Source organism: Asterias rubens, chromosome 12, assembly GCF_902459465.1.
Source record: "Asterias rubens chromosome 12, eAstRub1.3, whole genome shotgun sequence".
Lineage (NCBI taxonomy): Eukaryota > Metazoa > Echinodermata > Asteroidea > Forcipulatida > Asteriidae > Asterias > Asterias rubens.
The window spans coordinates 4518744-4543525 of record NC_047073.1 but is presented as its reverse complement, the minus strand read 5'-3'; the positions used below and the strand labels follow the sequence as shown (position 1 = coordinate 4543525).

Sequence of the window (24782 nt, the reverse complement as noted above, 5' to 3'; positions counted from 1 at the left end):
GAGTTTAGACACTTTCCCTTGTGTTACTCCGAGTTGCTCATCACTTCATTTGTGTGTTGAGTTCAGACACTTTCCCTTGTGTTACTCTGAGTTGCTCACACTTCCTTTGTGTGTTGAGTATTCCTTTTAAAAACCTTCAATTTAGGCAACAGTTGTGCCCAAAATTGCCAAGAGTTTTACTTTAGTCCTTCGCCTTATTAGATAGTAATTTGAGGGGAAATTAGTTGTACACACGTTTTGTCGTACTGTAAGGTCACTATAGGTGCAAACACAATGGAAGTATTCCTTTCAAAAGCTTCAGTTTACAATTTAGGAAACAGTTGTTTCTAAGTTGCAAAGAAATTTGTTCCTAATTTTATTTAGTCCTTTTTTCCTATTTGCAAGGTCAATGTTAATGTAATCAAAGTCAAAGTATTCAACACAAGACAGCAATTTAGGAAACAGTTGTGCCCTAATTTGTATCATAGTCCCTCATTTGATTACATTATAACTTGAGGGGGAATTAAACGTCACAAGTTAATTTATTTATTCCTCTTTCTGCCAGTCCAAAAATGGTAAATGCAAGCCTAGTAAAAGCATCCCTTTTAAAACGTCAATTTTGGAAACAGTTGTATTCTAAATTGATTCTTTTTTCCCCCTATTCTTTTGTGAATACGCGTCTGCTAACTTTGTTATAACATTCCGATTTTCTACTTCGTCATTAGTTACAGTGGTCTGCAACAAAGTAAATCAAATACTTTAGATCTTGTTCAATCTTAGCCGTGTTGAAATGTTTGGCCATTATGGTCATAGTTGGTTCTATTTAGGATGGTAGAAGTTATATTAATCCAATGTCATCTTTATTATCATTTATTGGCAAGCATGTTGTGAGAAAACATCACTATTCACCGTACTTAAACTGTTAAAAAAATGTGACGTTTTTGTGAATATGTCAAGTGTTTTTCTCTGAGATTTTGGTTGAGACATATGTAGTGTTTTAAACACTCATAAACTTTGTTAGCAAGGGGGAAATTAGTGGTCATTAGAACTTGTTTCTCCGACCAGCACATCATCGTCTGGACAGAAGTCGTCAACATCTGTTGAGTTCGAATCCCATTTGAACAATTAGCCTCGAAATCTCTGGGCACCACCAGTGCAGCTTGTTTGCTAGACAACAATCGGTGAAATCTTTGGCCCTTGAGGGCATCAGTTCATTTAAGCAAGCAAAACTACTTTCTGCTCAACACTTGCGTCTAAAAAACAAAGCGCAGGATTCAATTTTAGCTCGTTTACATTTTAGCTCGTTTACATTTTGTGAGACATTATTGACGTAGACACTAGGAGTACATCTTATTGAACTTCACTGAACATAAAACATAACTACCATTGCACCTGGGCCTTTAAATCATCACAAGTTCTAGGTGGCCAAGGGGGTCCACCGACAGGCACAGGTGTTTGCACGAAACTGCTTGTTTTTGCCAAACTTTTTCAATAAAAAAATAATTGGACATGACTCTCCTTGTAACTTGTGTTTAATTTGCCTTAACCCTACCCCCCCCCCCCCCCCCAAACTTAAATATTGAGGGCCCACCGTATCCCGGTGGGACCCTCGGGCTGTCATTTTTGCCCACAGTACAATTGGGTGCGTATATTGCTTTTAGCAAGTCATTTTGCGCAAGGAAACTCCAATTAAATTAATACACACCCAATTTATTTCATTGTGGGAAAACATGGCGGCCAAGTAGATAATGAGACAATTAATGAGACAACAGTTTCGAGTTGACGAATTAACTAATAGTTGACTTGTCCGTAAATAGCATCAGCCTTTATTCGTGAACATATAGAATAACACTCACAATTTGATACAGACACATGGCAACATTTTAGGCATAATTGGAAAAATACGAAGTGGAATTTTTGGGAAACATTTGAGCAAAGTTGGATAAATACGCAAGGCTATAATAGTCTTGGAGAATTTTTGGGCACAATTTGAGCAAAGTTGGATAAAAACGCCAGACTATATAGTCTTGAGGAATTTTTGGGCACAATTGAAAAACGCCAGGCTGTAGTCTTGGAGAATTTTTGGGCACAATTTGAGCAAAGTTGAATAAAAAAGGCAAGGCTTGTGGAATGTTTTGGCACAATTTGAGCAAAGTTGGATAAAAACGCAAGTTTATAGTCTTGAGGAATTTTGGGGCAAAATTTGAGCAAAATTGGATAAAAACGCCAGGCTATAGTTACGGAAAATTGTTGGGCACAATTTGAGCAAAGTTGAATAAAGTCTATAGTCTCGTGGAATGTTTTGGCACAATTTGAGCAAAGTTGGATAAAAACGCAAGTCTATAGTCTTGAGGAATATTTGGGCAAAATTTAAGCAAAGTTGGATAAAAAAGCCAGGCTATATATAGTCTTGTGGAACTTTTGGGCACAATTTGAGAAAAAAATTATAAATATACGAGACCTAGTCTTGGAGAATATTTGGGCACAATTTGAGCAAAGTTGGATAAAAACGCCAGGCTATGGTCTTGTGGAACTTTTGGGCACATTTAAAAAAATTTTTTTTTATAGAAACGCAAGGCTTGTGGAACGTTTTGGCACAATTTGCGCAAAGTTGGACAAAAACGCAAGGCTATAGTCTTGGAGAATTTTTGGGCACAATTTGAGCAAAGTTGAATAAAAAAGGCAAGGCTTGTGGAATGTTTTGGCACAATTTGAGCAAAGTTGGATAAAAACGCAAGGCTATAGTCTTGTGGAATTTTTTGGGCACAATTTGAGCAAATTTGGATAAAAACGCCAAGCTACATAGTCTTGAGGAATATTTGGGCACAATTTGAGCAAAAATGGACAAATATACAAGGCTTGTGGAACGTTTTGGCACAATTTGAGCAAAGTTGGATAAAAACGCAAGTCTATAGTCTTGTGGAATTTTTGGGCACAATTTGAGCAAAGTTTGATAAAAACGCCAGGCTATAGTTGTGTGGAACTTTTGGGCACAATTTGAGCAAAAATGGACAAATATACAAGGCTTGTGGAATGTTTCGGCACAATTTGAGCAAAGTTGGATAAAAACGCAAGTCTATAGTCTCGTGAAATTTTTGGGCACATTTTGAGAAAAACGTATAAAAACACAAGGCTATATATAGTCTTGTGGAATTAGTTGGCACAATTTTAGCTAAGTTGGATAACGCAAGGATATAGTCTTGTGGAATTTTGGGTCAAAATATGATACCAACGCAAGTCTTGTGGAAATTTTTGGTACAATCTGAGCAAAATTGGATAAAAACGCATGGCTATGAATAGTCTTGTGGAATTTTTGGGCTCATTGAGCAAATTTGGATAAAATCGCAAGGCTCTAAAAATTTGAGCAAAACAAAAGTCAAATTTTGCCCGACCATGTTCACAAGGCTATAGGCCTCGTGAACTTGTCAAATTTCGCCCAAGCATGTTCACAAGGCCTTGTGAACGTCAATTTTTGAATGTGTTCACAAGGCTACAACTTTTCAATCTACGAGAAATCACAAGGCTATATATAGCCCTGTGAACTTTTTGCTAGAAAAAATCATAAAGCCTTGTGAACTTTTCGCTCGAAAAAAAAAATCATAGCCATGTGAACTTTTTGCTCGAAAAAAAACCTTGTGAACTTTTCCCTCGAAAAAAAATCGTAAGGCTATATTTGATAAAAAATGCGGGACTTTACCCCTTAAAGTTTTTCAAGTTTCGCCCCAACTTTCAAGTAAAAATAAAAGATAATAACTTCCTAATATTATTGCTTCAAATATTATTATTGGTTTCTGTTTAATAAAAGTGGCTTTTGAAATGTCTACTTCATCATTAAGAACACAACATTGCACCTAAAAAAATAGGCAAAAGTTGATAAAAGTGCTGGCCTTACCCCGTATGATTTTTTCAAATTTAGGCAAATAAAAGGATGCCGTTCGTACTACGTCACGCGCATGCACGTCGAGCAAGGCATGCTGGGAAAAATGGTGCGGCGAGATTGATCACCCCTGGGAACGAGGTTGATGAACCCCTTTTCTCCCCGCGGCCATTTTCTTTCTGAGCGCGGGCATCGTGTGTTCCACATGTGTGTGGTGAAAAAGCAGATTTTTTGCAACTATTTACATCGAAAACCGACATCAAAATTCAACAACTTCCACGATGAGAACTGCACGGATGTTCATAGAATCTTCTTAATCAGGTAAATGATTCATGTGTTGATGCAAAAGAGGAAATTTGAGGGGGTTCTATGGCTAGATTGTCTTGGCAATACGTAACAGTCAAATCGTTGGCAGCTAATGATACCCAAGACAAATCGAAGAAATATAGATTGTGTTAAAATATTTATTAAACCACTGAATTCTCGCTCAATACAAGTGAGGAAAATATTGTTAGGGACGGATAGATCCACATCGATTTTGCTGATGAATTCTAACGCTTTGCACTACATTAAATTTAGAGTTAAATCGCAGGGCGCAAATTTTTGTCTTTGAGTTGTTTTCTTGTGTGTTGGGAATTAGATGTGACGACATATGTACTGTACATGTCATGTATATGTGGAGACAATTTAAAGGTCCCCTTAATTAACACGCTGTCCTGAAATAAAATTTCCCAATGCCCGGTACTTTATATATCCCCTCATATGTAAGAACACTAATTTACATCCATGCTTTAAACATCATAATTTTGTTCTTTTTTCAGAGTTCGTGGAGTCTCAATGTCTCCCTTACATCAGAAGTGTGTGCTGCCTCTCCCTGCATCTTAGCAGTCTTTCCAGCCACATCAGCAGTCACTGAGGTACAAAGCCTCCACCGTTCTGTAAGGCAACCAAAATGTATATTTCTATTACTAGCTGTAGGGCCATAGTAATTTATACCAACACATTTGCCAAAATTTCTCTCGTACTTTTTATTTCTCCTAAGACCCACATAAGTTCATGACTCCTTTTTTTTTTTGTGGGGCCTCCGAAGAATCAGTTAAATTTCTATTGAAAACTTTCATTTAGGTCGGCCCTTCTTCTCGATGAAATGTTCACTTTTCCCTCAAGAGCCAAACATCATGCCTGTTACAGGCTAAGCACTGTCAATTCGGTACTAAACTTGAGGTCATTACCTAATACTGTTAATTAGCATTTTAAGAGTTTTGCAACTGATTCTAGTTCACCAAAAGGAACGATTACACTGTGTTTCTGTTCTTGAAAACATGGAATTACTGTTCATGAATAATAATGTAACTCTACCCCCCCCCCCCCAAAGGATTTTGAAACAAAAATAGCTTTAAAATTTTGAATGCATCCTACTATTATTAAATAGCAGTACAGTTTATCTGATCGTTCTGATTATCAATTTTGAGTAGTCCAAGGCAGAATATACTTGGTAGTTACCCCAAAAATTAATTACCATGAAAAGTTAGAGCACTGGTCATGTTGATGTAAAACAATGTTGTTGGAAAAACACCCTTTAAAGTGAAATTTAGTTTTAGGGAAAGTGTTTGAAAAAAAATTCACCCCCAAATATTTGGATCTGGGAAAGGCTTCAGGCATGAAGCCTGTCTCATGCATCTGAAAGCACACAATTTTATGTATGGAATATTGGGTTTTCTTTCATATTTTGTTTTCAACTTTGATGACCATTCGAGCCAAAACGTTCACTGGTTTGTTATTTATGCATTTATTGAGGCACACCAAGTGAGGAGACTGGTGTTGAATAATTACCAAAAGTATTTCCAACCTTTATTATTTTCTAAAAGTTACTTTTAATTAGTTCATCAACACCAAGAAGGGAATCATCAAAGTTATAAGCTGTTTATAGAACCAATTGGCCGAATTAGGATTCATCAGAAAATAATAAGCAAACCAGACTAGATTGTTTATTTGAATTTTCAAGACTTTATTTGAACAAACTTTGTTTTCCAAAGAAAGAAAACAATAACATCACTTAGTGCATCCACACTGTTAGACATGTCCCCCACCCACCCAACCTCAAGAACTTAATTATGACTTTGTAGTATGTTTATGTTTCCTGAATGTTTTAATTAAAGCTATTTTTGTTTTTGGGGTGCTTAGGCACTCCTATTGCTTCCTTACTATTCATTTTGATAGTTGCTTAAATTGATGGTTCGAAATATGCCAGTTGATGTACAAATGTATATAGTTTCAAAATTTAACTTAACCCCCCCCCCCCACACCCCAAACCAGTTAAGAATTTGAGCGATAATACATCAGCTGGCAAATGACAACCATAGCTAAGAAATATAAATGATCAACCAAGGAAGAAATGTAACCAGTTTTTTCCAAAAGGAGTCCACATGGCTAACAAAAAACTAGTCTCATGAAAACACGAATTAACTGTTTGGTTTCTGCAAACTTGTCAAATAACTGTTGTTCTTTTTTTTTCATCTTACAAGAACTCAGAATATTTACCGAATCAAAGCGTTTCTTTTCAAACAAATCTCATTAAATTTGACTCCTTTATGATTTACAGGTTGCATTTCTTACTTATAAAGAAGGTACAACATTGGTATTCATATACTGCATATAGAGGGCACAAATTTGGACACAAAAAACATTATCTCATACTTGCAGCGTTTCAAAACAAATTTCTTTATTTATTGTTTAACTCAATACAGTTTTTACATCAAGTGAACATTTAGATGAATGTTTCCTTGCATGCTTACCAAAATTTAAGGTAATGCATAATCACTAAATTCCCGCATTAAACTTATAAGTTCAATTCACAATAGCGTAACTACCAATGTTGTATCTTCTGTGAAGGCCGCATCTTATAGCTTGTTCTGTGACTTTATAATCTCAATCTTGGAAAGTTTTTGAAGTAAAAAATGGCTAAGTCCACAGAGAGTCAAAAATTACTAAGTGTTTTTGTCAAAAAATTACTAAGTACAAACACTGACTATGAGTTTCTGCTCAAAAAAATTACTAAGTACAAACAATGGCTAGTGTTTTGGTCAAAAAATGACTAAGTCCACAAAAGGACCCAGAAAGTCCAAAAATAGACTAAATACAAACATTGACTATGAGTTTCTGCTCAAAAAATTACTAAGTACAAACAATGGCTAGTGATTTGGTCAAAAAATGACTAAGTCCACAATGGGACTCCATTTTATTGTTATTTAAAGTCACAACAAGCTATAAGACGATACCTTTAATAAGGGGCTGCATTCCATTTTGATGTACCTAGCTATATAATCAAATGGTAATTTGAATTTGACGCCTTGTATAAGTGTCATGTGCAAATTTCTAGTTGATTACATTGTTGGTGTACATTGCTATGGAATACAGTCTCTTCTGCACCCCTATAGGGGGTGCACTTGGTTGATCATGATTTTAATAATAGGGGGGGTAGGGCCAAACTTTTTACGCAGTTAATTTCGAACCGTACAACGGCACGAGAAATTTTTTTGGCTGACTTAGTCTATATAAAAAAGGCAATTTTTAAGGGATTTTTTTGATTTTTTTAAGCACCACTGAACTGTAGAAGCAGCAGAGTTGCGCAAACGTGTGTGCCAGTCGATGTGGTCAACTACTATCTAGAAAGTGAAGCGACTTAATGATCTAAGTATTAATGGAAGGAAAGCATTTTATTAAGTTAAATCAAGTTAATGTTTCATTGATAGTCTGTTTTACCAAAGTCCTGCTTTACATGATTGACAAACTAAAAAGATTGGTTTTTTTTAAAAGTCCGAAGCCAAACACAAACTTAAGATATTTTTTTTAAAGTCCAAAACAAAAGTCGGAAAGGATTCTGTTGCCCGTTAAAATGTTTGATGAATCTGTATCAAGTGTACCATCGGACGTCTCCCCCTGTTCGGGCAAACACGTCGCTAAGTTCTTGGAGTAAAGTTTCAAGTTTGAATTTTGGTTGAAGTGTAAAAGGACGCTTCCACTCCATCACTGATCGAGTCCTGTACCATCAGAATAACGAAGACTTCAACCCAGATGATGATGCGCTGATCAGAGAAACAAGATTCCAACATGGCGGCTGAACTTGAACAATTTTGTGAATTTTTGTGACAAGCACAAAAAACAGAACTAAAATACGCATGTTCTTTTCAAAATTAACAGCATACTCAGGAATGTATTGGTTTCACTTGCATTAGAAGTACTACACTTCTTCATAAATTTTGTTTCAAATCAATCATAAGTTTTGGATTTGTTAAAAAATCGCAACATTTTAACAGCGTGTGTGATTACACGTTCAAATGAAGTCAAATTTCTAAGTCAAAAATGAGGTTATACACAAACATCAGATTTGCATCTTCATTGCATTGAGTATCATTACAGGAGATATTGTAGATGACATTGGGTTTATGGAGGATAACTAGACTGAGAAAAAAAAACTCTTAAAAAAACCTAACCTATCTCTAAACAAATTCTAAATTCCAAACAAATTCTAAAGTACAACAAAGTTTTAAATCCTAAGGAACTACAAATTGCTAATAAGTCCCAATAAAGTATTGAACATCGAGGATCAACAACTACTCCTACTGATTAACTTCATGTAAGCCTGCAAACCAACAACTGCATGCTAATGATTATCGCACCAATTTTAAATTACAATGTTTTTGCATAAAAATGAGTCCGACGTCGATGTCGGAAAATTAAGGTTTTATCAGTGATGATAAGATCCCAAGTACAACAAAGTATTAAATCCTACGGAACAACAAATTGCTGATGAAGTCCCAAAAAAGGATTGAACATCTAAGATCAACAACTACTCCTACTGATTAACTTCATGTAAATCTGCAAACCAACCACTGCATACTAATGATTTCGTACCAATTATAAACTACAAATGTTTTTGCATAAAAATTAGTCTGACGTCGATGTCGGAAAATTAAGGTTTTATCAGTGATGATAAGATCGCTGATAACTTAGTGCATTTTCCATCTAGAAAGACACATGTGATTCTGCAAACAGTGCATGACTAAAGTAACAAAGTGACGTCTTATTTAGATTACCTATTCCTGCTGTGTCTTTTTGGCATAATATTCATAACAAAATCAATCTAACAAGCAAATTGAGAAATAACTAATTTAGTTATTTGTTTAATAGTTGTACACCATTACTGGACTAGTGTTTATGCTTCCTATAACTACCTAGCCATGTGACAAATTATTATGTTTGTTCTGAGGTTATTTAACTGAATAAGTCTACACTAATACTGCTAATACGCTAATAAACACCTAGTTTGATCCATTGTACATTTCGCTGTTGTACATGTTGAGACATTCTCATGTTAACCATAAAAGAGTTAAAATAATTGATGGACATCGCACAAAATTTGTCTCGTTTCAAAGAGATCTAAAAAAAAAAAAATACAATTGTTGTACTGAAAAAAAACTAGTAGGTTGCAATTGTTCCCAACAGTTCTATGGGTTACATATCTTAAACTTGCCAACTCTTTTTAGAACCTGTCAAAATATTAATGACCAAGTGTCTTTGTCACTTTAACAGCCTAAATAACTAGAGAAACAAGATTCAAACATTGCGGCTGAACATATTTTGTGAGTGTTTGTAAACCGCCTGAGTGTCGTCCCCATGTTCAGCTGGAAAAGGGTTAACCAGTTGTAAAAACTGTTCACAATTATCAATAATTAATACCCTGACAGATTGAAAACACCTACTGCAGCTAAATTACTATGTTTATAAAAAATGTATACAAATCATGCACACCACAGTGGCAGTATTTGTTAAAAACGCAATGGCTATTGGTCAACATCCTTTGTAAATCATTTCCTCAACTAATTGTCGATAACATACCTACTATAGAATTTGTCATAAAGCTGACCACTCAAAACCTACAATGAACAACCTAGTTAATTGGTCACTGAAATAGACCAATAGTTAACATCATAATCTGAATACAGTCAACCAGTTCAACAAGGGTTTTAACTAAATCTGAAATCTCAACACTATTCTAACTTACGAAGGAGTGTACATACAACCTACTGTGGCTGAGAATTAAACCAGTCACAATTACCTAATGCACAACAGCATCTTTCTAAGCGACGATGTTTCTTCTACAAAGGACCCTGTTAACTTCCTACACAATCCCAATGTCATCTTTGATATCTCCTTTTGATACAGTCAAAACTTCTTAACACAAGTGAAACCAATGTAAAAGCCTGAGTACCTGATTGAAATGTGAATAGCCATGTTCAGAATCTCGTTTCTCCGACCCTCGCACCAACATCTGGGTAGAAGTCTCCGTCATCCGTCAAGTTCAGAGGCTCCCTCAGATCAGAAGAGGATGTCCAGTGTAGAGAAGTTGCTCAAAAAGTAGACCCGTTTACACAGGAACAGTATAGAGAGACGGGTACCAACTTAGGATAACAAAATGATCAGGTAAAAAATGTGCAAAAAAGTGCAATGGTCCTCAGTCCTTGACACTTTTGATACAGGCCCCCAAAGACTTCAACAGGCAACCAAATCCTTTCTTTCTTAGGTTTCAATTTTTTGTTGGAGATCGAGAAAGTTGAATAGTTTGTCAATCATGTAAGGTAGGACACCGGTAAGACAGATTACCAGCGCCACATTAACAAGATTTCACTTAATAACATGCTTACCCAACCATTAACTCTTGGATCATTAGGTCGTCACACTTTCCAGATAGTAGTTGGCCACACCGACAGGCACACACGTTTGCACAACTCTGCTGCTTCTACAGTTCAGTGGTGCTTTCTATAGCATTTAATGAATGGTAACCAATTAATTTAAGACATAATTTTTTTTAAAACAGCCAAGTACAACATTTACTATCCTTGAGTTGAAATAAAAGTTATCTTTGAAGTTAGATTTTTTTTTGTATCAGCTGATGCAAAAAAAAACTCAATAAAATTTAGACCTGTTAATTGTTACTGTCGCAGTATTCAAATGAAGTTTGTAACTTTTTCGTTAAAAATATTGTTACTTTTAAATCAATTTTTAAATCATGTCATGCCACAAATGAATAAATATGGTTAAATTGATGACGTACTTGTATTTCATTTTGAGTTTAGACAGGTGTGCATCACACTTATCCAAACATGTCGTGCCAAAGAGATAAATTTAGTTAAAATGATGACATACTTGTATGTCATGAAGATTGTTCCCAAGAATACAACTTTAGGATGTGTTCCACTTGCATTAATTGTATTGAGTGCAAGTTGTACTTGGCTTCACAATCATCAAGGTATCAATATATAGAACCAGAAGCACTCCCACAATTTGAGTCACAAGCAAATTTTACCGAATTTTTTGTTTTCCTAATTCGATTTAAGATATTCCAACTCTGGGAAGATCTAGAAAAGAAGACTTTTTAAAGCGACCAAAGTGTTAAAGGTAGTAGAAAAAAAAAACATTTGCCAAGAGAGTTTTGAAAAAAAAAAAAAAATATCTTAAAATTCCGTATTTTGGAAAGTAAAGTCGAACGTTCTATATGAAAAATGTATGCATTTTGTACGAAGCAATGTGAACTCTTTTTGTGGGAATGTCTTGATAAAATGTATTAAGAAAATTTATGTAAAATACACAATTATTATGCAGTTGTGACCCAAACTACCAAAAAAGAAAAAATCTTTCCACATTGTCGTATTTCCTGGCCCAAAATTAAGTTTACAGCCAAAATTAAGAATAGTTTTGATTGAAAACAATTTGTTTTGCGTGTGTGGCCAACACAAAGAATGGTGAGCGAAATGTTTCACGTAATAATTTGTCTTCTTCTTTTTGTCAAGTTGGATCACAGATGCAGTCAAATGCACAATCATGAATAAATCCAGGCCTGATACTTCACGGAGGCAACGAAGGCGATAGCCTCGATGCCCCTGGTCATTGCCTTGGTGCCCTGGAAATGATCCAGTACAGATTTACAATTTCCTCATAGGGTGCCTTTTACCAAGGAGGAAATGCTCTGGTGCCCTTGCCTTTTCAAAATCGAGGCATACAGGCCTGTAAGTCTATAGAAACAATTCAGAACACATGATTCAAGGTTTATCATTCTGTTTTTGCGACAAACACCCCAGGTGGGAAGGGGGCAGAGGTAAAATGACCGCCATTTCTGGGGTTGCAAAGGTTTACAGTAACCTTACCCCACAGAGGAAGGGTCAGAGGTCACATGGCAGGTGGATTAATATAAAGTACCAGTCATTTCCCCCAGGTAGGAAGGGGCAAAGGTCATGTGTGTACATATGAACCTCAACATTTAGTTTGCTGCGACACAGTCCCTAGCAGAAAGGGATGAAAGTCATGTATGATGGTAGTGGTACAACAGTAATCCACTAAAGTAAAACATTTAGTTTGCGCGACACAATCCCTAGCAGAAAGGGATGAAAGTCATGTGTGATGGTAGTGGTACAACAGTAAGACACTAATGTAAAACGTTACTAAGTTTGCTGTGACCCAATCCTCTAGCAAAAAGGGGATAGAAGTCATGCACCATGGTAGTGGTACAACAGTAAGCCACTGCTAGGGAAATCGTTGAAAGGTCCCTAGTTTGCTGTGACACACACCCCTAGCAGAAAAGGGCAGCTCGGTCATTTAAACAGGGCAAGTGCACCAAGGCGGTTTCTCCTTGGTAAAGGGCACCTCTATGGAATAATTGCAAGAATATTTCAAGAGGCACCCAGGCAATGACCAGTGGCAGCATCGCCTCCGTAATGTATCAGGCGTGTCGTAGTAACAGTATCGAGGATGACATTTGTGCAATGACCAACTCTCAGGGAAAAAGAGAATTTAAGTCTTGTCACGACCAATAAGTTACAAAGTATGCAACGATCCTAACCAGAGCTTGTCCCAATTTCATGGCTCTGCTTACCGTAAGCACAGAATCTGCGCTTACGGAAGCACAGAATTCTGTGCTTACGGCAAGCGTATTTCACGGGTTACCAGCAAATTTTTGCTTCTGCGCATGTGTACTCCACGTTACTAGCATTCCACGCTTCAAATGCTAGCACAGAAATTAGGCGATTGCAAGTAAGTGGGGAATCGTGATCGTAAGCGCAGAATTCGGCGGTAAGCAGAGCCATGAAAATGGGCCCTGGAAGGCTTTCATCATAGAAGGTGTGCACTCAAGTTTCTTGTTCGTTCTTTCAATCGATCAGTCCACCCCAGGGGTAAGGGGAGTATCGATCAATAACAACAATTCATGAAGGTAAACAATTCAATTTTAGATAATCGTTTTTTGAAACTAGCTATACAGCATGAGTTATCACAAATTAATGTAAGCAACACTGACAGTTTAAAAACACCTTTACCACAGTTCGGCCATTTTGTCTGGTTCCCTAAACCGATCAAAACCCGCTTGAAAGTCTCAAAAGGAACCAGACTACTTTTGGATGTCGAGCCTCATTTTGTTTCTTGAGACAATCCTGATGGCACTGTCAGTGATAAAGGATCCTGATCTTATTTAAGTACCCATACTGGGATGGATGCTCGGCCTCCTCATCAGTAAGACATCTCTCTGGCATCAGGTGGTCGTCGTTGTCGTCATCGTCAGCGGTGATTTCAACTCCTTGTTCCAGTGAGCTCTTGCCTTGAGTTCCTCTCAGTGTAGACCGATCCGAAGATGTTGATTCTCTTCAGGAGTACTCAATCTCTTGTAGTCTGTAAAACAAAAAACCAAAAACAAAAATAAAAAATGACTTTTACATAAAAAATGAACCTTTGACCCTAACCATCCTGGGGTCGATTTCACAAAGAGTTGGAAAGATTACATTAAACAGTGAAAGTTTCAGCAAAAAAGGTCTACTGGTTCTACTTGCCGAGAACACAGAAAGAAGCAAAACCCTGTCACAGTAGCGTTGAATCCATCCGAGGTAAAGATTTCGATACAAGGTTTGCTTTTTTCCCCAAACATTTCAGCAAAATTGACCAGGGGTTTCCTTACGGGTGGCGAACCCTTTGACACTGAATTTTTGCTCTTCTGTTTAAAATATAAAACCTCTGAAATAAAACGAACTTATTTGTATATCAAAATATTTGGAGGGGTTAACGTTTTAATTTGAAGTGGCGCAATTTTGAATCAAACACAGTAAAAAAAATTGCCAGGGGTTTCCTTACGGGTGGTGAACCCTTTGTCACTGAATTTTTGCTCTTCTGTTTTCAGAGTTAAAAATATAAAACCAAATATTTGGGGGCTTGGTCTTCAAGACTTGCCAAATGATAAATCACCTTATATGAAGTGGCGCATTTTTCAAGTAAAAAAATCGGCCTCCTCATCAGTAAGACGTCTCTCTGGCATTCAGGTGGTGGTCGTCGTCGGTGGTGATTTCATCTCCTTGTTCCAGTGAGCTCTCAACTGGAGTTCCTCTCAGTGTAGACTGATCCAAAGATGTTGATTCTCTTCAAGAGTACTCAATCTCTTGATGCCTGTAAATAAAATAAATAAAAAATCTAAAATTACATTTACATAAAAAAAGGAACCTTTGATAAGTGCATGCACTGGGTTCTTTTACATGCGTTACACAACACATGGGACCAACAGCTTTACGTCCCTTCTGAAGGACGAAGCAATGGTTCATTGTCTTGCTTTAAAAGGACACAAGTGTCGTGGCTTGGGAATGGAACCCATACTCTGCTGATCAGAAACACCAGAGTTTGAATTCGGTGCTCGGCCACGACACTTCCGACGACGATTTACACACGTCATGTGAACAGTGAATTTCTGCTTGTACTAATCCTCATCAAGCACTGAAATCCGCCATTGAGTGACGCTCGTGGCTCTTCAACAATATTACCCCTGATCACTAGGACATTTCATTCATCAAACCAACTCAGCTCCCTAGGGAATAAACTGCCTCTGCAGCCAGATATGTGGTGACCAAGCTAAATGCATCACAAGAACCATCTCAACCCTCACAGGTACCTACTTACCCCTGTGCATTCTATGGAAACTGTATGATAAACCTAAAAGGATCTACAAGCCTAAAGCCTGGTTCATACTTCCTGCGAATGCGAAGAAAATTTTGTTGTCATGAACTTGCAATGAATAACTCGCAACAGTTGAACTGAGTTCAACCCCTTCGGAACATTCGCTAAGAAAACAGGGCTGTGTCGCCAAAATTCACTTTGCATGTGCAGGAAGTATGAACCAGGCTTAAGTAGTGATTAACTTACTTACATGATGGGCAGAAATAGAAGACGGTTTGTCCTTCATCAGCTGATCGTGTTTGCCTGGTGTGGAAATGAAGTCCATCGTGACCGAACTTGGCACATGCCCTGTCAATCTGAAACCAGACCAGATACAAAAATGAAATCAAGAAGTGATGAAAAATAACCAATCATTGGAAAAGCAAATTTGTGATACTACGCCTAAAAGGTAAGGCCATAAGTTTTTTTTTTCTTCAATGATTATTGGACAAAATGTAGAAAGATGAAATAAAACTAAGAAAGTTTCAGCAAAAAAGGGTCTACTGGTTCTACTGGTTGAGAACACAGAAAGAAGCAAAACCCTGTCACAGTAACGATGAATCCGATTTCAATACATCAACAAGGTTTGCTTTTTCCCGAACATTTAAAAAAAATTGACCAGGGGTTTCCTTACGGGTGGCGAACCCTTTGGCACTGAATTTTTGCTCCTCTGTTTTCAGAGGTAAAATATAAAACCTCTGAAATAAAAAAAACCTACTAAGAACCTACTTGTATATCAAAACATTTGGAGGATTAACGTTATTTTCCGAAATTTACCAAATGTAAACTCTTAATTTGAAGTGGTGCAATTTTCAATCAAACACAGTTAAAAAATTGGCCAGAGGTTTCCTTACGGGTGGCGAACCCTTTGTCACTGAATTTTTGCTCTTCTGTTTTCAGAGTTAAAAATATAAAACCAAATATTTGGTGGCTTGTTCTTCAAGACTTGCCAAATGATAAATCACCTTATATGAAGTGGCGCATTTTTCAATTTAAAAAATCGGCCTCCTCATCAGTAAGACATCTTTCTGGCATTCAGGTGGTGGTCGTCGTCGGTGGTGATTTCATCTCCTTGTTCCAGTGAGCTCTTGTCTGGAGTTCCTCTCAGTATAGACCGATCTGAGTAATGTTGATTCTCTTCAAGAGTACTCAATCTCTTGATGCCTGTAAATAAAATAAATAAAAAATCTAAAATTACATTTACATAAAAAAAGGAACCTTTGATAAGTTTGCACTGGGTTCTTTTACATGCATTACACAACACATGGGACCAACAGCTTTACGTCCCATCTGAAGGATGAAGCAATGGTTCATTGTCTTGCTTTAAAAGGACACAAGTGTCGTGGCTGGGGATTTGAACCCATACTCTGCTACTGATCAGAAACACCAGAGTTTGAATTCGGTGCTCAGCCACTACACTTCCGACGACGATTCACACACATGTTATGCGAACAGTAAATTTCTGCTTGTACTATACCTCATATAGCACTGAAATCCGTCATTGAGTGACGCTCGTGGCTCTTCAACAATATTACCCCTGATCACTAGGACATTTCATTCATCAAACCAACTCAGCTCCCTAGGGAATAAACTGCCTCTGCAGCCAGATATGTAGTGACCAAGCTAAATACATCACAAGAACCATCTCAACCCTCACAGGTACCTACTAACCCCTGTGCAATCTATGGAAACTGTATGATAAACCTAAAAGGGTCTACAAGCCTAAAGCCTGGAAAATACTTCCTGCGAATGTGAAGCAAATTTGGTTGTCACGAACTTGCAATGAATAACTCGCAACAGTTGAACTGTGTTCAACCCCTTCGGATCATTCGCTAAGAAAACAGGGCTGTGTCGCCAAAATTCACTTTGCATTTGCAGAAAGTATGAACCAGGCTTAAGTAGTGATTAACTTACTTGCATGATGGGCAGAAATAGAAGATGGTTTGTCCTTCATCAGCTGATCGTGTTTGCCTGGTGTGGAAATGAAGTCCATCGTGACCGAACTTGGCACATGCCCTGTCAATCTGAAACCAGACCAGATACAAAAATGAAATTAAGAAGTGATCAAAAATAACCAAGCATTGAAAAAACAAATTTGTGATAACACGCCTAAAAGGTAGGGCCATAAGTTTTTTGGTTTTTTTCAATGATTTAAAGACAAAATGTAGAAAGATTAAATAAAAACTAAGAAAGTTTCAGCAAAATAGGTCTACTGGTTCGACTTGCTGAGAAAACAGAAAGAAGCAAAACCCTGTCACAGAAGCGATGAATCCATCGGAGGTAAAGATTTCGATACATCAACAAATAAGGTTTGCTTTTTTCCCAAACATTTCAAAAAATAGTGGCCAGGGGTTTCCTTACAAGTGGCGAACCCTTTGTCAATGAATTTTTGCTCTCTGTTTCTAGAGTTAAAAATATAAAAACCAAATATTTGGGGCCTGTTTTTCAAGACTTGCCAAATGATAAATCACCTTATATGAAGTGGCGCATTTTTCAACTAAACAAAATCGACCTTCACATCAGTAAGACATCTCTCTGGCATCAGGTGGTCTTCATCGTCATCGGTGGTGATTTCATCTCCTGGTTCCAGTGAGCTCTTGACTAGAGATTTTCTCAGTGTAGACCGATCCGAAGATGTTGGTTCCTTCAGGAGTACTCAATCTCTTGACGCCTGTAAAACTAAAAAATAAAGAAAAAATTACTTTTACATAAAAAATGAACCTTTGATCCTAACCATCCTGGGGTCGATTTCACAAAGAGATAAGACTAGTCCTAATTTAGGACTAGTCCCAGGCAGGAGTATTTAAAACTTAAGGCTAGTCCTAAGTTAGACGAGTAACTTGTCCTAACTTGAGATAAGACTAGTCATAAAGGCAGTGGACACTATTGGTAGTTACTCAAAATAATTGTTAGCATAAAACCTTTCTTGGTAACAAGGAATGGGTAGAGGTTGATGGTATAAAACATTGTGAGAAACAGCTACCTCTGAAGTGGAGTACTTTTTGAGAAAGTAACTTTTCACGAATTTGATTTCGAGACCTCAGATTTAGAATTTGATATCTCGAAATCAACCATCTGAAAACCGCAACTTTGTGTGACATGGACGTTTTTTTCTTTCATTATTATCTCGCAACTTCGACGACCGATTGAGCTCAAACTTTCACAGGTTTGTTATTTTATGCATGTAATGTTGAGATAAACTAAGTGAGAAGACTGGTCTTTGACAATTACCAATAGTGTCCAGGGGTAGATTTCACAAAGGTAGTCCTAACTTAGGGCTAGTCCTAGGCAATGCTAAGAGATAGGACTAGTCCTAAGTTAGGACCAGTAACTCATCCTAACTTAGGACTGGTCCTATCTCTTAGCATTGCCTAGGACTAGTCCTAAGTTAGGACTACCTTTGTGAAATCCACCCCAGGGTCTTTAACTTTTTGAAAAGTCAACCCCAGATCCTTCAAGATCCATTGCATGTTTTGTTTGTTTCTGTTTTGCTGATTGCTGCATTGTGCTTTTTACACATACACATGTCATGTAAACAGTGAATTTCTGCTTGTACTACATGTAATACTCATATAACACTGAAATCCATCATTCAGTGACGCTCATGGCTCTTCAACAATGTTACCCCTGATCACTATTTATTTCATTCATCAAACCAACTCAGCTCCCTTAGGAATTAACCGCCTGTGCAGCCAAATATGAAGTGACCAAGTTAAATACATCACAAGAACCATCTCAACCCTCACAGGTACCTACTAACCCCCGTGCAATCTATGGAAACTGTATGATACACCTAAAAGGCTCTACAAGCCTAAAGCCTGGTTCATACTTCCTGCAGTATGAACCAGGCTTAAGTAGTGATTAACTTACTTGCATGATGGGCAGAAATAGAAGACGGTTTGTCCTTCATTAGCTGATCGTGTTTGACTGGTGTGGAAATAAAAGTTCATCATGACCGCACTTGGCACATGCCCTGTCAATCTGAAACCAGACCAGATACAAATATGAAATTAAGAAGTGATGAAAAATAACCAAGCATTGAAAAAAACTAATTTGTGATAATACGCCTAAAAGGTAGGGCCATACGCTTGGATTTATTTTTGTCAATGATTAATGGACAAAATATAGAAAGATGAAATCAAACTAGCAAAATAGGTCTACTGGTTTGACTTGCTGAGAAAACAGAAAGAAGCAAAACCCTGTCACAGTAGCGATGAATCAATCCGAGGTAAAGATTTTGATACATCAACAAATAAAATTTGCTTTTTTCCAACTGTTTCAAAAAAAATTGGCCAGGGGTTTCCTTACGGGTGGCGAACCCATAGCCATTTTTGCTATATATAACCTCTGAAATAAAATGAACCTATTTGTATATCCAAATATTTGGGGGCTTACGTTAGTTTAAAAATTTACCCAATGTCAACTTTGAATTTGAAGTGGCACACTTTTCAATCTAACACAGTTAAAAAAATTGGCCAGGGGTTTCCTTACGGGTGGCGAACCCATTGTCACCGATTTTTGCTCCTCTGTTTTAACAGGTAAAATATTAAACCTCTGAAATAAAACAAACCTATTTGTATATCAAAATATTTGGGGGTTTACGTTATTTTTCAAAATTTACCAAACGTAAACTATTAATATGAAGTAAACAAATTTTTGGTCTTCTGTTTTCAGAGTTAAAAATATGAAACCAAATATTTGGGGGCTTGTTTTTCAAAACTTACCAAATGATAAATTACCTAATGATATGTAGTGGCGCATTTTTCAATTAATAAACACAGTTAAAGAATTGGCCAGAGGTTTCCCTACGGGTGGCGAACCCATATCACTGAAGTTTGCTCTTCTTAAGAGTTAAATATAAAACCTCTTAAATAAAACATTTGCATTTTTCTTTTAAACCATTTCATAATTGACCAGAGGTTCCCCTACATGTGGCTAACCTTTTACACTGATTCGTTTTTGTTTCTTTCCTGAAATAAAATAAAATGGTGAACCTAAATATTTGGGGGGTTATATTCTTTAAAGAAACCATATGAAATAAATTACCTAATAAATTTCATCTATTGTGCATCTGTTTTTCATAAACCAATTTTAAAAATGGCTGGAGGTTTCCCTGTGGGTGGTGAACCCTTTACACAGATTTTAATTGTACATCTTTTTTTATTCATTCAGAGTAAAATATAAATAATGAAACCTCTAAAAGATAGACAATTAAACAACAATAAAGTACGAACATTTCTGTACGTAAACATCAAGATATAAACCTAAACAATTTGGACATTTCCTAATAATACTTACCACTAATTTCACTCACCAATGGTCCTACATGTAGGTCTTTCTGGCTGACGACCTTGTGACGACCTTCAACATCCTTGGGAGAGTTGAGACGCAGGTATGAATGATAGACCACACCATGTAATGCAGCTGTAATGAGAAGGAAGACAAAAAGTGACTTTTCATTCATTCAAAAATATGCCGTCTGTGCTAATGGTAGTGATATACGCAGTCACCGCTAAGTAATACAAAGAAAAAATTTCACTGATAATATTAATAATAATAAATACAACTTTACACAAGTGTTACATTTTGTTGAAAATCTGTGAAAGAAATGTAGGAGAAAGTTTCCGTATGGCGCCACCACTTTTTCATTCTATATGAAATAATATAGCATCTAATTTACCTCAATGAGATATCCCTTTTTGTAAAAATGAGTCAAAAGTGGTGGCGCCATACGGAAAGTTATCCGAAATGTAATTTTAACTTTAACAAAATTTTAAAAAACGTGTTGGTCGTTTTTGAAATCATGAGTGCCCAGCACCAGCAGGTTGCACAGCACAGACCATGGCCCAATTTCATGGCTCTGCTTATACCCCCGAATTCTGCGCTTCGATCACGATTCCCCGCTTGCGTGCAAGCGCCGAATTTCTGCGCTAGCCTTGTAAGCGTAGAATGCCTAGTAACGTGGAGTACGCACGCGCTCAAGCCCAAATTCGCCGCTAGCCCATGAAATACGCTTGCCGTAAGAACAGAATTCCCTGCTTCCGTAAGCGCCGATTCTGTGCTTACGGTAAGCAGAGCAATAAAATTGGGCCCATGCCTCATCATAAGATTTGAAAATCTGAAACCTCCATTTAAAAAAAAAAGACAAGTCAGACAGTCAATGGGGATAACTTTCTGTCTGGCGTCCTCACTTTTTTACTCATTTTTACAATAATCGGATATCTCATTGAGGTAAATTAGATACTACAGTCGACTCCCGTTATTACGAGCTCGCATGTTACGAGGTTCCGGTTGATACGAGGTTTTTTGCCGGTCCCGAACGACCCCATGCGTGTTTCAATGCATTAAAATACTGATTATACGAGCACGGTAGTAGCGAGAACACGGTTATAACGAGGTAATTTGGGAGACCCATTACGAGCAAAACATTGTTTAAAACCCTTCTATAACGAGAACAATTCAAAAACCAACAAAGCAAATACCTGTTCAGCCGGTAAAGTCGATATTTGTGGCTTTTAAGACATACAATAGAGGTGTTAAGTGGACGCTACCGCTAGCAACACTAATCCGAAACCGGGAGTCACGAGTCAGCAAGCAAAGTTAATTCCAAACTCCGGACAATGGTGGGATTAGGAGGTTTGCATGGTTCAAACATTGGAGAAATCTTAAGAAAAGATACTGATCCACTGAGTTTATAAGCGCATTATAAATTTTCAGAAGAAAAAAACACCCGCAACTTGCAATCAAAACTAGTTGCGTGATCAATATTATTGAATGCAAAAGCAAGATTTTACCTGGTATCCCACATTGGCAATGAACCATCTAACATGACAGTGTTTACCAATGAAAATCAAGATTCTATTTTTTGTTGCTGCGACGAGTGTATTGCGCATGCACACACATGCACAGAACATCTTCCCTGGTATCTCGCGTTAGCAATGAACCTTCTATTATTACACTAGTGGTTACCAATGAAAATCCAGCTTTTATTTTATTGACTGAACATTTTCTCAGCGTGTGCAGTATGCATTGCAGCAGTAAGATTTCCCCTGGTGTCTCGCAGCAGCAATGAACCATCCAGCGTTAATAAACAGGTGGTTACCAATGAAAACCAAGACTCTATTTATTGCATTGGCAATAAACTGCCGGCGACCAAAGTTTTGTAAGAGAAACTTCCAAAACATGAACGCAAGTTAAAATCTTATACTTGTTATCAATCTTGTAAAATGTAAATTGATTTTAAAATTGAATTTAAAACTAAACCAACTTAGTTAAAACAGTTTTATAATCCCTGCGTTGTGCTTGTTTGTGCAGTACATCGCACATACTACTCTATGCACACAGTAGTATAGTCAATTGCAGCTCTGCCATGCATCTGTGTGTACACACGTGCGGCCATTATGTCATGTATATATGCAAGTACATGTACATGTGTTGTGTGCATGCACAATGATGACGTATGTATCTATATTTAGCGCGCTGCGTTTAAGACGAGATTCGGATAATACGAGGAAAATGGGCCAGTCCGGCGGACCTCGTTATAACGGGAGTCGACTGTATAGGGCTATTTCATATCGAATCAAAAAGTGGTTGTGCCAAGGGTATTTCTTTTAAAGTTTTATTTTTTTTTTACCACAACTGCAAAAAGATTTTGATTTTATTTATACATATTTTTGTTTTAATTTATAAATGGAAAAGTTTCCGTATGGCGCCACCACTTTTTCATTCGATATGAAATAATATTGTATTTAATTAACCTCAATGAGATATCCCTTTTTGTAAAAATGAGGGGTCCTACTAAAAGCCGACAACTCGCCGACAACGCCGACAACAAGCCCAGAGCGCCGACAACTCGCCGCCAACAAGTTTTAATTACCTCGAAAATTGCCAATATACCATAGATGTATTAGAACTATATGTGCTCTGTAATATAAACATAAATTTAATGGAAAAACTTCACGAAAAGTGTGAATTTTTAACCAGAAAAAAAACTGAACGTTCACGGAAAACGGTCGGACGCCATCTTGGCTTAAAATCGTGTTCGGACCAGTCCATTATGATGCGGGTGAGTCAGACTTAGCAATAGAGGGCGGGCGTCATGTTTTTAGACCTTTTCGCAAATACCGGGGCGCGCGCGTAAAGCTTGGAATTAGGTGCATTGTGGTCTTGCTGGTATCAAAAATTGATCCATATATATCCCACAATGCACCTCATTCAACATTCTGCGCTTGCGCATTGGTATTTGCGATAAGGTCTCAGTAAAGGTCTTCACATGAAGCCCGCCCTCTGTTGTTGACAAGTGCTAAATCTACCCGTATCATAATGGTCTGGTCCAAACACGGTTTTTAAGCCAAGATGGCGTCCGACCGCTTTTCGTGCAAGTGAAGTTTTTTTCTGGTTAAAAATTCACACTTTTTGTGTAGTTTTTCCATTAACTTTATGTTTATATTACAGAACACATATAGTTCTAATACATCTATGGTTTATTGGCCATTTTTGAGGTAATTAAAACTTGTTGGCGGCGAGTTGTCGGCGCTCTGGACTTGTTGTCGGCGTTGTCGGCGAGTTGTCGGCTTTTAGTAGGACCGAAAATGAGTGAAAAAGTGGTGGCGCCGTACGGAAAGTTACCCTTATAAATTATTAATGACCAAACAACAGTGGATGAACCACCAGTGCAATCATTACAAAGGATGATATAACAGGCAATCATTAATTCTACAGACAAGCCTATAGTACTAGATATAATGTAAATTACAAAATTATAATATTAATTGAAAACTTAGTCTACTATCCTATAAATATATTTTTTTGTTATTTTTAACTACAAATTATCAGTCACAGGTCATTTACATCATCAGAATAAAAGTCATTAAGCTGAATTTGAATCAATATTTATTTACTATAATTAATATTCAAAGTCTGTTGCGATCATGCATCAGCCTCCTCCCCCACCGCCTCCTTGGCCACGTCCCGACCTCGCCTCTCCCTTTTATAAATAACGCACAAGTCAAGGGGGCTATCAGATTACAAACAACTTTACAAGCTCCGGTTTCCACAATAAGTATATATATTTCAAACTTACTGTTTGCATTTACTTTGTCAGGACATGTCTTGCACTTCGTAACTACCGTTCCTTTTCCAGGAAACGGTAAAATGGAGCCACATTGCGGGTAAAATTCTCTCGAAGAAGCAACTCACTTCTCTCTGCTGTCCATGTTTTAGAGAAATTCTGCTCCCGCATGCGTTTCTGAATGGGACGCACGTGATTTATAAAGCTTGACTTCATCCATACATTCCGCGTTGAAATTGGTTTAGGGTATCTGACTAGGTATTTAAATAGAAATCGCGCCCTCTGTCGGCGGATTGTAGGGTCTCCCGCACAAAGTTAATGAGTTGTATTAATTAATTGATGCACTTGCTGGATGATTTTGATTAATTCTGGTTAAAAATACCAAGCGCAACAGGATAAACAATGAAATTAAATAAACATTATCCCCAACTACGAACCACACCACATCACTATCTAAGAGAGAAATCCCTTCCAAATACTACTAAATAAAAATCGCTTTAAATTATTTTGTTTAAAATAATCCCTAGAACATTACAAAAGTTGTCACTCACAAATATGCAAAAAAAACAAAGAAATAATATTATTACATGGTTTTGTTTAACCATGATAATGCTGGAAAATAGTTTTTTGCCCCTCGCTATTTTTATGCTTTGTCTTTTCATGTGTGTCCTGAATGCATTTTGTTATTTTTAACCACAGGGGTAAGTTTACGCAATAATAAAAAAAACCAGGAGGGGCGTAACAAGTTATATTTTAAGTTGCTGCTGGGGGATTAGCAAATTGTTTTTGGTTTGAAGCTTCTAATTTTAGATTCGCTTGCAACTCACGGATATA

General features: G+C 37.2%; 1 long non-coding RNA gene across 1 annotated transcript; it reads right to left on the bottom strand.

Annotated features, from left to right (window-relative positions):
* Nucleotides 1–17518: 17518 nt before the first annotated feature.
* On the bottom strand, nt 17519–24088 carry LOC117297356. Its single transcript, XR_004519870.1, has 4 exons — nt 23961–24088; nt 20177–20302; nt 18749–18859; nt 17519–17557 (listed from the first exon to the last, which is right to left on the bottom strand). It is a non-coding gene; the product is annotated as an uncharacterized LOC117297356 (long non-coding RNA).
* Nucleotides 24089–24782: the final 694 nt, after the last annotated feature.